Source organism: Phragmites australis, chromosome 11 (genome assembly GCF_958298935.1).
Source record: "Phragmites australis chromosome 11, lpPhrAust1.1, whole genome shotgun sequence".
NCBI classification, from domain to species: Eukaryota; Viridiplantae; Streptophyta; class Magnoliopsida; order Poales; family Poaceae; genus Phragmites; species Phragmites australis.
The window spans coordinates 968,720-982,040 of NC_084931.1; positions in this window are offsets into that span (position 1 = coordinate 968,720).

The following is a 13,321-nucleotide window of genomic DNA, read 5'->3' on the forward strand; positions in this document are numbered from 1 at the left end:
AGGTTCAAACTTTTTCTAACTCGGATTGTCTAGCGTTCCTTTGCAAATGTTTTTGAACCACGACACTTTATTATTGTTTGAGCATGCATCATATCCATACTTTTCCATCATTCACTTGTTTATGCGATACATTCTTGATTCGTTTAGAGAGTGTCACGCCGACAATCCAAGTGGTGTCATTGGCTTTAGCATTTTTCGTACTAATCACATATTCATTTATGGGTAGGATGAGCCGAATACTTTATGTAGTTGTGACCCTTTGGCTTGCACGTCTCGGGTGTCGTGAGCATAATAGGTTTATAGTAGTATCTAGTTTGCTCTGAGAGTAGTTCTAGATAACTCTCGTACCTTGAGGTGCATGTTGAAACGGTTGAGGCTTATTTGAAAAAGGTTGTCATGGGTACTCTTTTGTGTGGACTTTAGCGGATCGCACAAGCTGAATGATCCTCATGTTGTGTGGGTAAAAGAGCACCCTGCAGGGTGTAAAAACAATTCGAATTGCCACGCTCTCGGTTATGAGCATGCTTTTGTCCATCCATATCGGTTGTAGAGTTACGAATGTGGAATAATGTGGTATGGTATGTTGGGATGTAGTCGATATGATTCTATTCTCATATATATTTATGATGGTTCTAGTTATATATATATTTATGTCGTTGATTACATGATAGAATGGTATGGGTGGTCATGTGTAGATGCCTACAAATTTATGTCAAAAATTGCTTTCGCATGTCAATCGACTTAAGCTTGTGGCCGTTTCTTGCTAATTTATCCAAATGCATAATCCTTAGAGTCGAGTTATTTATATGTATCGAATATAGATTAAGTCTTATGAGTACCTTCGTGCTCACGCTACCCTTTTATGTGCTATTGACGTGGAGGATGTAGTGGTCAGCTACTTTGCACCTGCTGATGTAGGTGACGGGGATGAGTAGTGCAAACTACTTGGATGGCGTTATTTTGGGGATGAGTAGTGCAAACTACTTGGATTGCGTTATTTCGGTGTGGAACCTAAGGGCATATGGCTCCACCTATATTTTGTTATTGATAGATGTTTTCTTCTGCTATGTAGTTTTTGTTTTAGCTAGTTGATGATTGGTTTATTGTCCCCCTAGCTCTATTTTATTGTAAATTGTAAGAAATTATTAATACTCAAAGACTTGAAATATATTTTTAATTACTTGCTCTTTATTAAACTTTGTTGTGATAATATATGTTGGTGTAGCAGCATCTAGATCCCTAGGTAACTAGTAAGTGTTTTGTTGATTAATGATAATCGTATCATTGTGACTAACAATTTATTTTGAAGGGAATCAAAAATTTAATATACAATGATATTTGGGTACTCTTGGTCTCTAAAGCGATAATCTGGTCGATCAAAGGTTATGTGCATCAAAATTAAGGATCTTTTAGTTCTAAGTATCACAAAAGAGATGAAGGACACTTAGAGTAGTATAGTTTTCCTTTCTTAGTCTTTTTACTGTACTATAAAGAGAGGCTAAGAGTAGTATCTTGATCTAATTGAGTCTAGACTTAGTTTGATACACATTTATGAAATTCTAGCACTAGGTAGCTCATAGAAATTGGTGATTGAGAAATTGAGAAGTTAAAGCTCAAGTAAAGTTTGAATTGGATGAGCTCAGAAAAACTTAACTCACCGAATGATCCAATGGTTATGTTTTTGTTCTCACCGGAATATTATTTACACAAATCAGAAAAACACTTCTATATTCACTAGATGCTCCAGTGATAAAGGCTGAGCAATTAAGAAGCATACCTCGTAAACAACAAAAGAGACGAAAAGGAAGGAGAGGGGCAGGGAGCGAACCCCGTTCTGGCATGTGGGGCGCACAAGCAGCAAGCTCAGCGGACGGAAGCACGACTGGAAGATGCAAATCGGGCGACCAAGAACAATTTCGCTGACGTGGACTGCACAGCTGGCCAGGAACTCCACGCAGTTTCATATTACCTAATATCGGGGACTTTTTTAGGAAAATATACCAGTGGTAGGCGCACACTCTTAAGTTTTACTGTTGCCCAGATGGCATCGCAAGCTGTATAGTTTTTATTTTCCTAGGAACACAAAGCCGAGCTGTGCTGTTTGTTATGCTAGTACTACTAACAGATCCAATCGAGCGACTAAACAATAAACTACAGATAATCGGTCACACAGGGAACGGGGCAGACATGACACGAAACAGCTGCAATTTTGCCAAACAATTTGCAACTGCATCAGTTGGAAATATAATCGTACTAATCTTGCTTGTATTGTCAGACGTGACAGCCGGTTGACAGCGTCGCGCACTTGCAGCAGCAGAGCCCTGCTTGGCGCCAAACGAACAGGCCGAATAATCCCTTAATTACGGTTAGTGTCCTTGATCTGCCGCTGGGGGAAGGTCAGAGAGGCAGGCAGGCAGGCAACTCGTCCCTGTTTTGTTCATGTCGGGCGATCTGTCGCATCTCATGGTGTCCCTGTTTGTTTGGGACCTTAGCTTTACAATTTCATGCTTCATATTCTTCGAAGCCTGAATTCTCAACTCATTTCAGTAGATGGGATTTGATTTTGCCGGCGAGATTATTGGAGGAGGCTTTCGGGGTTTTGGAGGTCGCCGGGCTTAGAGAGATGACCTTGAAAGGCGGTGACAGATGGAGGACGGGTTCAGTACTGTTGGTTATGGGTGACGATGGATAATCGATGGGGAAGGCAATAAAATGGTCCGATGAAGTTGGTTTAGCGTGGAGCTAGCTAGTGAGTGTCAATCTAGCAGTGAAGGTGTCACCGGAGAGTACCGATGAGGATAGGGTAGGAAAACTCGTTGGCTTGATTGAAGAAAGAGAGAGTAAAGGGGCAATATTCTTATGGCTAGAATAAGAAGGAATGATGTGAGTCATTAGATAGACATCCAACAGCGTATTGCCATCTATTAAAGAAAAAAAACTGAAAAAACAGGTGGTTGAAGTATAGCATTGCCCTTAGAATTTGTTATCTTGTGCTCCAGCTGCACGCCCAGGAGAGGAGACTTGAGATGCACGCTCCGTGGATTCAGGCCAGCCGGTCGGGGCTCAGATTCTTTCGTGTACGGGCCTGAAACAAATAAATCTACATGGACGGCCTCGGAGCGCAGCTAGCCGACGATTAGAGGGCAAGAATAAGTTCTGATACTTCGTTCCTCCTCTACATGCAACGCAACGAACAAGATCATCTAGCGATCCTAGCTAGATATAATGATATATGCTGCGCAAGCATTTTCTTGAACATGCCCTACATACTATTCATCGACACTGCACAGAGAGAATGTATTCGTGCGCACTCTTGGCCATGGCTGGATTGCATTCGGTGGACTCCAATGTCTCAGACTAAATGACTTGAGTGCAAAATTTGCTTCCTGAATAATACATGGTAGTTAGCTAACAATCTCTGCAAAATATGTATAGACTCCTGGTTGCTCTGCATTTCAACAGGCAGTACCTGTTGCTTATCATTTCACTGTTATGGGATGCTAGTTTGCACTGACAGATTTTCTTCCCTCTGGCATTTGGCAACCGTTGTGACAAAGAAATCAACACGAGATCTATTTATTTAATGATAAAAGGAAACGATCATTTCACCACGGTGACTAGAAAAAAAAACAGCTTAGAAATTCTTTTAAAAAAGCAGAACATTCGACCCTTCATTTTCATGGTCCTTTATAAAGATTGAATCATAACCAATAGATCCAAACAGCTTGTGCCGACTTAACAATATAAGCGACTAAGGCCCATATGTCAACGACTGACTTAATAAGCTGAATCAGGCACGTCTACTAAGAATCGACTTAAACAAGAGCCCAAAAGGTGTAAAATCCGACAATATGTTTTGTCAGCCAATCAGAGGCAGAGGAGATGGCCGGCAGCCGGCCGTCCGGCGACGTCGCACGAGTGGCCGGCGACAAGGGAACGACGCGACTGCGGGTGATCACAGCGAGGTGGGAGGGGAGGTCTCCCGCGCTGGCGACTGGGCGGACCCATCGCGCTCGGCGTTTGTTACTGATTCCATCTGTTTCGGTCGCCAACCAATGAAGCTCATGTCCAGCGTAACTGGAGGTTGGTTCTGTGTGAATCTAGGGTCTAATTAGTGAGTTAGTCTATGGACAATGCAGTGATATTTTATTTGGTTAGCTGTATGTGCATAATCTAGCTGAGAAGAGATGATGCTTAGTTACTCATATAAATACATATTGATCGTTACAGAGGTTAATCACAAATTAGGATTTCCAAAAATTAAACAAGGATAGGTTCGTGGCTCAGTATTGTCTTTACAGGAACTTGGTGGCCCAGACCAGCTAACAAGGGGTGGGCCGTGTTATCTGTTTGTGATGATAGATCGTGATAGTCTCGGAGTCTGATCGCATTGGTGAGAGACCGCCTGCCGTATCTCGATCCGCCGGTCGATTAGCTGCGAACAAATGGCCGAGGCTGTGGCGGTGGTCGGCGGTGGCTGCCCAGCCCAACTTCATGACCTCGGGTATGGATAGTGTTGGAAGCCTGAAGTTTTACCATCGAAGGTAAGCTGTCTCAATCTTTTAAAAAATTCGATTCAGAGAAAAATTTTCTCTATATTGTGTCTCTTTTGTAATTGTTTATCACTATAATCTCTAAACTACACCCGGTAGCAGAGGTTTTTTAACACATTATCAACACAAAGCTCTGTTGGAGACCAACCTAGCGGAACGAATCTGTCTGCGACCGATCTGCACTGCATCGACATCACCATCAAACGGACAGGTCATGGCCTAACCTATATGCCCTACGCGGCATGAATTTATCACGACATGAATATGCTACAGTTTGTCGTTAATCTTCCCACCATTGTTGATATATATGGTTAATCTGGTAGATTAACTCGCTATTAGATCAAATTGTGGCACGATTATAACACATAGATTTGTTTGTATTAGTCATCGTTGTGACCTGAAGTTGTCGCCCTGCGCACCCGTTGGGCAAAGGTGTGAAGCCGGCCGTGGAGCTCTGCTGGCTGCGTCGAAGTCCTGCTGCAGAGCAGCCCCTGCTACAGCCGCATCCTGCCATTAGGCCATGGCCAGCGCTATCCTGTAGGCTGCCAAATGCCGAAGCCCCCTACTGCATCCTTGCATTGCACGCTCTTGCTGGCCAGACGCCCTGCCTGTTGTGGCCCGTTGCTATTCATGACGTGCGGGAGAGGGAATACTACCGAAGACCTCGCTATGCAAAGGCCCGACTGCATGCTCTTGCTGTTATGAGCGACGCAGATGGAAAAGTGCGTAGCCAATTCTATCGCATCCTGCCTGAAGCCGCCTTTGTGCGCCCTGCCACCGCCCGCGTTGTTGCGCGCCTGCATTCGCCTGGTCGAAAGCCGCCGTCACTCTCTTGTCTGCCCCGCGCGCTTCGTGGCCCTGTGCTACCGCGCCTTCATGTGCTCGCCCATGGCTGCCACCTGTAGCCGGCCCTGCCTCCGCACGCAGCTCACTGTCACGTGAGCTCCCCGTGCACCCCCTAGCAAGCCGAACAACGTGTCGTCGCTCGAAGTCGACCGCCCGCCGCCGTACGGGGCCACCCCAGCCAGCATGCCATCTCACCGGCGCTCACCGCACCGAGCGCGGTGGCCCACCGCACCAGTACACACACAAATGGCAGCTATGGTTAGGGTTAGTAAACCCTAGTGTGACGTCAGATCGGGTTGCACGGCCTTATGGGCCAAAGGGGGTTGGGCCAAGCTGGCCCGATAAGAAATTGGTCGGAATAAGAAAACACATGGGCCGGCTAGAAAGAATAGTAATGGACCGGAATTGAAAAGAAATATAAAAGAAAAAAGGCCCGCAAAATTTTTGCAAATCAGACCATGTTGTTTTTGGAAATTACGTAAATCCTAGAGTTTTGTGTATAAACCCTAGGACTTTGCAGAAAACCATAAAAACACGTTTTCATACATAAAAGTACCTCTAGAATTTGAATTTTGCATCTATTTTAGTAATTATATAGTATTTAATTCCATGTTTTTGTTACTGTTTAAATTGTCTGTTAGACGTTTAAATTCAATAATATTCATATAATAGCATAGAAAATATCAGAAAATTTGCAGCAATCCTATTTAGCAACACGATACAACCTTAGTAGTAGTAATGCTTGTGTCATTTAATATGAAGATGGCTGGCATCACGAGCAAGTAGTTCGCTGAGCTGAGTGCAGATGATTGCAACTATCTCACTTGGGCGTCGGATGTCTGGATTATACTAGGAGCGAAAAAAGATCTACGTTGCTATTGGCCTTGAAACAAGTAGTGCAGTGGTTCTTACGGAGGATGAGAATGATCAATCACTTTATTTTCTCTGTCACCATCTCTTCCCCACATTAAAGAATGAGTACATGGTAATGACCAATGCTAAGGCTCTATGGGACACAATGCAGGAGAGGAGCGTTTTTTAGCGCCTTAAGTATACCATTGAGCCTCTTGCAGAGCAAGAATGAGCCTAGCTCTATTTCTGTGACTACAAGAAAGTCAGAGAGTACAACTTCACACGGCACCACATTTGCATACTTCTGTGTCTCTGTGGGAAAGAGATTACATAAGAAGAGAAAATTGAGAAGACTCTTCACTTTCCACCCAAATGCGATAGAATCCGCACACAATCACCGTTAATCAAAATACAAGAACTCTTTTGAACTGATTGACGTGTTGCAGCTTCATGAAGTCCAAGATGAAGTCATAAACAAAAACTTCTTATCCCAACCGTAAGGAAAGAGTAGTGGCCTAAAAGTCCATCATAGCTCTTTCAAACCACGCAAGAACCACAATAAGAAGCGAGAGAAAGGGAGGAAGTGGTGGCAGACAAAGTCAAGCCTGTTGATGATAATGGGAAGATAATGAAAGATGTCAAGCCATATGGTGAGCAAACACAGAATCTGAAAAGCACCAAAGCATGCTGTGGAAGCATACTTGAAGAAATAGAATGAGCAGCCAGAAGCACACCTCACCATTGCAGTGGGGATGAAGGTAGACAAAGTAGCCACAATTGAAAGGGTAGCATCTCACTTGGAAGTTGATAATGCTCCCACACTGACAGTAAAAGACCTCCCAATAAAGGATGCAGAGTCCTCTACTTTGCCCTCCACTGCCATAGAAGATGTCATGAAGGATGAAGCAAAAAAGAAAGCCATTGAAGAATAAGTTGCCGGATATTTCGCATACTCTATCCAGAATTATTGTAATCAACCATTTATTTTGTTGCTAAATTTAGAAGGATTGAGTGAATAAATGAAAGCTCTAGAAGAGCAATCTTAGTTGCAAATAATATTTTTCAATAGTTAATAAAGCATTTAGTCTTGTTGCTTCTTCCTCACATGTGAATGATTGACTGTTTTATTTATAGAATGTGGAGCCCGCATGGAGAAAATGTGTATTGTGGATAATGGAACCACAAACACTATATTAAGAGAAAAGTTGTATTTTCAGTTTATCAAAAATAGCTCTGGAAAAACGATGACTGTCACTGGTAGTGATAAATAAATAGTAGATTTTAGAAGAGCCACAGTCATACTACCGATGGGAACTACTTTGCACATTGAAGAAGCATTATTGTACCCTAAATCTATAAAAAAATCTCTTAAATTTTAAAGATATTCGTTCTAATAGTTTTCATGTAGAAACTAGTGAAGAAGATGTTAGGGAGCACCTACTCATCACTAAGCGTGATAGTGAAGTGAGAATACTAGAAAAACTTTCCTCCATGAGAAGTGACTTGTACTACACTCGCATTAAAGCACTTGAAATGTTCACTACCTTAAAAATTATGTTTTGTAGTGCAGAATTCTTCTTCTTATGGCATGATAAATTTGGTCACCCTGGTCTTAGAATGATGAGGAATATAATTATTAACTCACAAGGTCATGGCATAAATATAAAGAATTTCCGGAATCATGAAGTGTATGACATGCATGTTCTATCAGGAAATTAATTATAAGACTGTCTACCTTAAAGGTACAAGATGAAATTCCTACATTTCTGGGTTGAATTCAGGAGGATATTTGTAGCCCTATTCAGCAGCTTTCTGGCCCATTCCGATACTTTATGGTATTGATAGACACATCCTTGAAGTGGTCGTATGTATGTCTATTATCTACCAGCAACCACACATTTGCAAAGTTGATCTCACAGATCATGTAACTCAAGAATAATTTTCCTGACCACCGAGTGAAATCTATTAGAATTGACAACGTTGGAGAACTTACTTTTAAAGTGTTCGATTATTATTGCACTGATATGGGAATTAAAGTTGAATATTCTGCACCACATGTCTACACTTAGAATGGACTAGCTGAAGCATTGATAAAAAGAATAAAATTTATTGCTAGACCTTCGTTGCAGCATTGTAATTTGCCTGCTTCATGCTGGGGATATGTAGTCTTACATGTGGCAGCTCTCATTAATTATAGATCATCCTCCTATAACATCCATTCACCTATGCCCCTAGTATAAGGGGTGATTCCAAAAAATTTCATTTATGCAAATTTGGATGTATGGTTTATGTACTAATATTGCTGTCACAGTGAACCGCTATGGGAACTTTGCGAAAAAATAGAATATATGTCGGTTATGAGACTGCATCCATAATACGATGTTTAGAACCAACAACTGGAAATCTGCATACGGCCCGCTTCGCTGACTGCATTTTTAATGAAAATAATTTTCTATCATTAGAGGGAGGAAATATACCTTGGATGAAAAATATCGAGAAATTATTTGACAGGCAGAAGGAATTACGTTACATAATCCTCGCACTAGTGTAGCAAATGATGAAGTGCAGAAAATTATCGATTTGTAGAAATTAGCAAACGATTTGCCTAATCATTTTTTGTGATTTAAAGAGCGTGACTAAGTCGCATATGCCTGTACGCAATGCACCAGAGAGGGTGGAAGTTTCAAAAGATGTTACCCTCATCTTGCCCTAGGAGCTTCAAAAAATAATAAAAAAGGCAAGCAATTCGGTTCCTTAAGTCCCAAATAGACAAAGATGTCTGGCAAAAGAGGGGAATGAGAGCTTATCACAGCCGATCATAAAAATTCCCCAAAGGAAGTAAGTGGGTGGCCAGTTAAGACATAGCAATGTGTGAAACCTAAGTAAATAGGCACACCAGATTTAAATCTTCCCACGTATTAAGAAACCAGCAAAAATGCACGCGCTGAAATTGACACTGGTAAATTAAAGGACCTTGATCCCATAATAAGAAATAATGAAGAACCAACTAAAAGTGCACCTGAAAGAAATAATGAAGAGCAAGATGAAAATGCACCTAAAAGTGCAACCCATAATGAAATAACAATAAACTATATGAATTCAGGGGAATTCTAGAACAAAACAACCACAATAGTTGATATATACTTCGCAAATAAAATTGTCACAGTTATAGATCATGACCATAAGCTTGCATCGCTCACTGAATCTAGAATGAGGTTAGATTAAGAAGACTGGTAGAAGACAATAACAGCTGAACTGTTCTTACTGAACAAAAGAGAGGCATTTAGGTCAGTATAGCGCAAACTTCCCTCATCAAACCAGTGGGATACAAGTAGGTTTTTGTTTGTAAGAAGAATGAAAGGAATAAAATTGTGAGGTACAAAGCACGACTAGTTGCACAAGGTTTTACTCAACGAGCAAACATTGATTATGAAGAAATCTATTCTCTGGTGGTAGGTGGCATTATCTTTAGATATTTAATCTCGATGGCAGTCAACGTGGAGTTGAAAATGAAATTATGGATGTTGTGACCACATATCTTTATGGGAGCCTTGATTGGATATTTATATGAAGGTACCTGAAGGAATACTATTGTCAAATTAGGGTAGAAGAATAAACATCTTTATAGCATATAATTGAAGAAATCATTATATGGGTTGAAATAGTCAAGTCCCATAATGGATTTTTGCATATGAATATGATTTGAATATCATCGGTACAGAAGAATAAAACCAAGTCTGAATTTGAAATGAAAGATTTAGGTAAAACCAAGTCTTGCTTAGGCCTACAGCTAAAGCATGTGGCAGATGGAATTTTGTACATCAGTCAAACTACACTCAGAAAGTGTTAGAGCGGTTTGGTTTTGAAAAATCATTTCCTACTAAAACCTCTATGGTCGGAATGTCATTGCAAGCAGATCAAGATCCCTATAGACCTAGAGAAAAGGAAGAAGTATTGGGATCAAAATTCTCATACTTAAGTGCAATAGGTGCGCTGATATATCTGACTAATTGCATTAGGCTAGGCATAGCGTTTGTAGTAAATCTACTTGCACGATACAGTGCAGAGCTCACTAAAAGACATTGGAAGGGCATGAAGGATATTCTGCTATACTTGCAAGGTAACAAAAATATGTGTTTGTTCTACAGAAAGAATCATGACCTAATTCTGGTTGGATACGCATATGCTAGCTATTAGTCAGACCCGCATACATCGTATCACAGAATGGCTATATTTTCCTATGTGGTGGAACTGTAATATTCTGAAAATCATCAAAGCAAAGTTTTGTATCTATCTCAATGAATCACTCGAAAATAATAGCTTTATATGAAGCTGTATGGGAATGCGCATAACTTAGAAGAGTGATCAATCATATCCAACAGTCATATGGTTTGAACACTACTAACACCCTCACCATTATCTATAAAGATAATGTTGCATATGTTGCACAAATACAATTGGGATATGTGAAAAACAACTTAACAAAGTATATTTACCCCAAGTTCTTTTATGCTCATGAATTGCATAAAATGAATGAAATAAAGGTAATGCATACCAAATCATAAAGAAATCTTGCAAATATATTCCCTAAGTCTGTTCTTGTATCTAGTTTTGAAAGATGTGTTTGTGGCATTAGGATGATGAGACTTAGAGAATTGCACATTTCAGAGAAGAATTTTCACATAATACCGACACGAAGAATTAAACCTTAGTCAAGAAGATTAAGTACCCAAAATTAATCATGAAAATTATGTGAAGTATTTGGATGGATTGTACTCTTTTTCCCTTAAATGAGTTTTCCTGAAATTTCTCATGATAAGGTTTTTAATGAGGCAATTTGTGTAACCATGTCACGAGCTATATATTCTTTCTCCAAAAATTTTCCACTGGGTTTTTAGAAAGTTTTGATGAGACATGTATTTCGTGAGAAGTGTACAAGAGGGAGTTTTAGAAAACCTGGAGTTTTACAACCGAAGGTGGGTCTGTCTCGATCTCTTGAAAGATTCGATTATATCTCTTAGAGGTTTTTAGTATTATATATATATGGCAGAACCCTCAATTGTAGAACATAGATGAATAAAGAAGAGAAAGTTTCCCCCTATATTGTTTTTTTATACGATTGTTTTTCACTAGAATATCTGAACTACACCCGATAACAGAGGTTTCTTAACATGTTATCAGCACGAAGCTTTGTCGGAGACCTAGCTAGCGGAACGAATATCTCACACTGTGCCAACGCACACTATTTGTTGGGCTCCAATATCTCACACTGAATAACTTGAGTAGTTCCTAAATGCCATGGCTGGACACTAGTAGTAGTTACCTATGTCTTATCACCTTCAATCGCGCACATGTGTGTATATAGGTTTTTTTGCAATGGGCACACTATCTGCTGCTTGGGTTGCAAACTTGCAATGAGCGTGTCTAGCCATTTGGTTAGTGTGAGTTTGCTCTCCTCTCTCACGCGTCTTCCCCTAGCATCAGGGGAAAGTTGAAACCAAGAATTCAGCAACAAACTCTCTACAAAATGTATCACTCAAACATGTAACACCCCAATTTTTCCACCAGCCCAGCCCATCTTTCACCCCCGCGTGCGCCTTATCCTTGGGCCGAAGCCAGCCCGCTCCCCCTCTCTTCTTCTCGCTGACAAGCTGGGCCAACATGTCATTCCCATCGCTGTGCTGCAACCACACCGCCCAAAACCGTCAGTGCACACTCCCCCCATGTCTCTTCCGTGTGCGCCCTTCCTGCAACCGCCCTACGACCGCTCTGTCCCTAACCTTGCCGCCCCCTCCCTATTGCTTCCCACCCGCTCATCACCGTCGCTGAGCTACCATTGCCGCCCGAAGCTCCACCATAGCTGAGCCCTCCCCGACGTGTCTGAGGCCGACATCTACTTCATAAGAGCACGAGGAATCTTCTCTGCCGCTACTCGACATCGCTCCGTCACCCCGGGACATCCCTCGCTGAGCTCCGGTGGCCATCGTCACCGTGCACTGTTGCTAGCTTTATCCACTGCACCCTGAGGCCCACTGACCATTTCTTCGGTGTCACAGGGCCTCCAGCAAGCATTCTCGACCCTCGGCTCCCTCTCCCCGCCATGGAACCGCCTTCCCGTTGAGCTCCGATCATCGCTAACCGCTCCTCTCCGTCGCTGACCACCGCCAAGACGCCTCTGATCGCCATGAAGCCCTCGGTGAGATTCCTTGTCGCCTTCTCGTTCTTTTGTGCCATTCCCCATCGTGTTTGGTGCCTTGTAGCATGTGTGTGCGCATCGTCAGCGATGCTCAGGAGAGATCCAAGGTGGCACCTCCATCCTTTCATCACCGTCGGCCGCCAACCCTCCCTAATCGTCCTCAGTCGTCCGATCGTAGATGAACAATTGAGATTTGACCCAGCCCGTACCTCTTTGCTAGCCAATGAGATCGTGCCACATGTCATCATGATCCCAGTCAGCTTAGGAAGCCATGTCAGCGTGCCACGTTGGCGTACTGGCCTACATGTCGGCCATGTCAACATATAAGAGCCGAGTCAGTAGTCCCATTCAGTGATGACATCAGCATTACACAATAATTAGGGTTTTATAATTAAAATTAATCTATTAATTCTTTTGATCAGGTAATTTTGTATTTAGGTTCCTAGACTTTTCCTATTTTCACAAAAATGCCTATGTCAGCTACTGTTTTTACATTAAAGCCTTTAGACTTTCCTATTTTTACATTTATACCCCTAGAAATCTTATTTTATTACAAATTAGTCCCTAGACTTTCTATTTTTACCAAATAGTCCATGTTCTTTTACAGAAAGACCTCTTGTAGCTTAAAGCCCTTATAACTTTTCTATTATAGCTCTGTTTTAGATTATTCTTACGCTCATGCGATTGTAGCGACCTGTACTTTATATTAGTAGGCTTTGTATAGCACTTTGCTATCATTTGGTGTATTGTTCTTAGTTATTTGTGCTTGCTTGTTTTTGGTGTTCGCGAATGCAATAGAAGATGAGCAGTGTGTGAACTTGCAAGAGCAGGCCTTAGACATTTGTGAGCAATCTGCTATTGAAGGCAAGTGTCC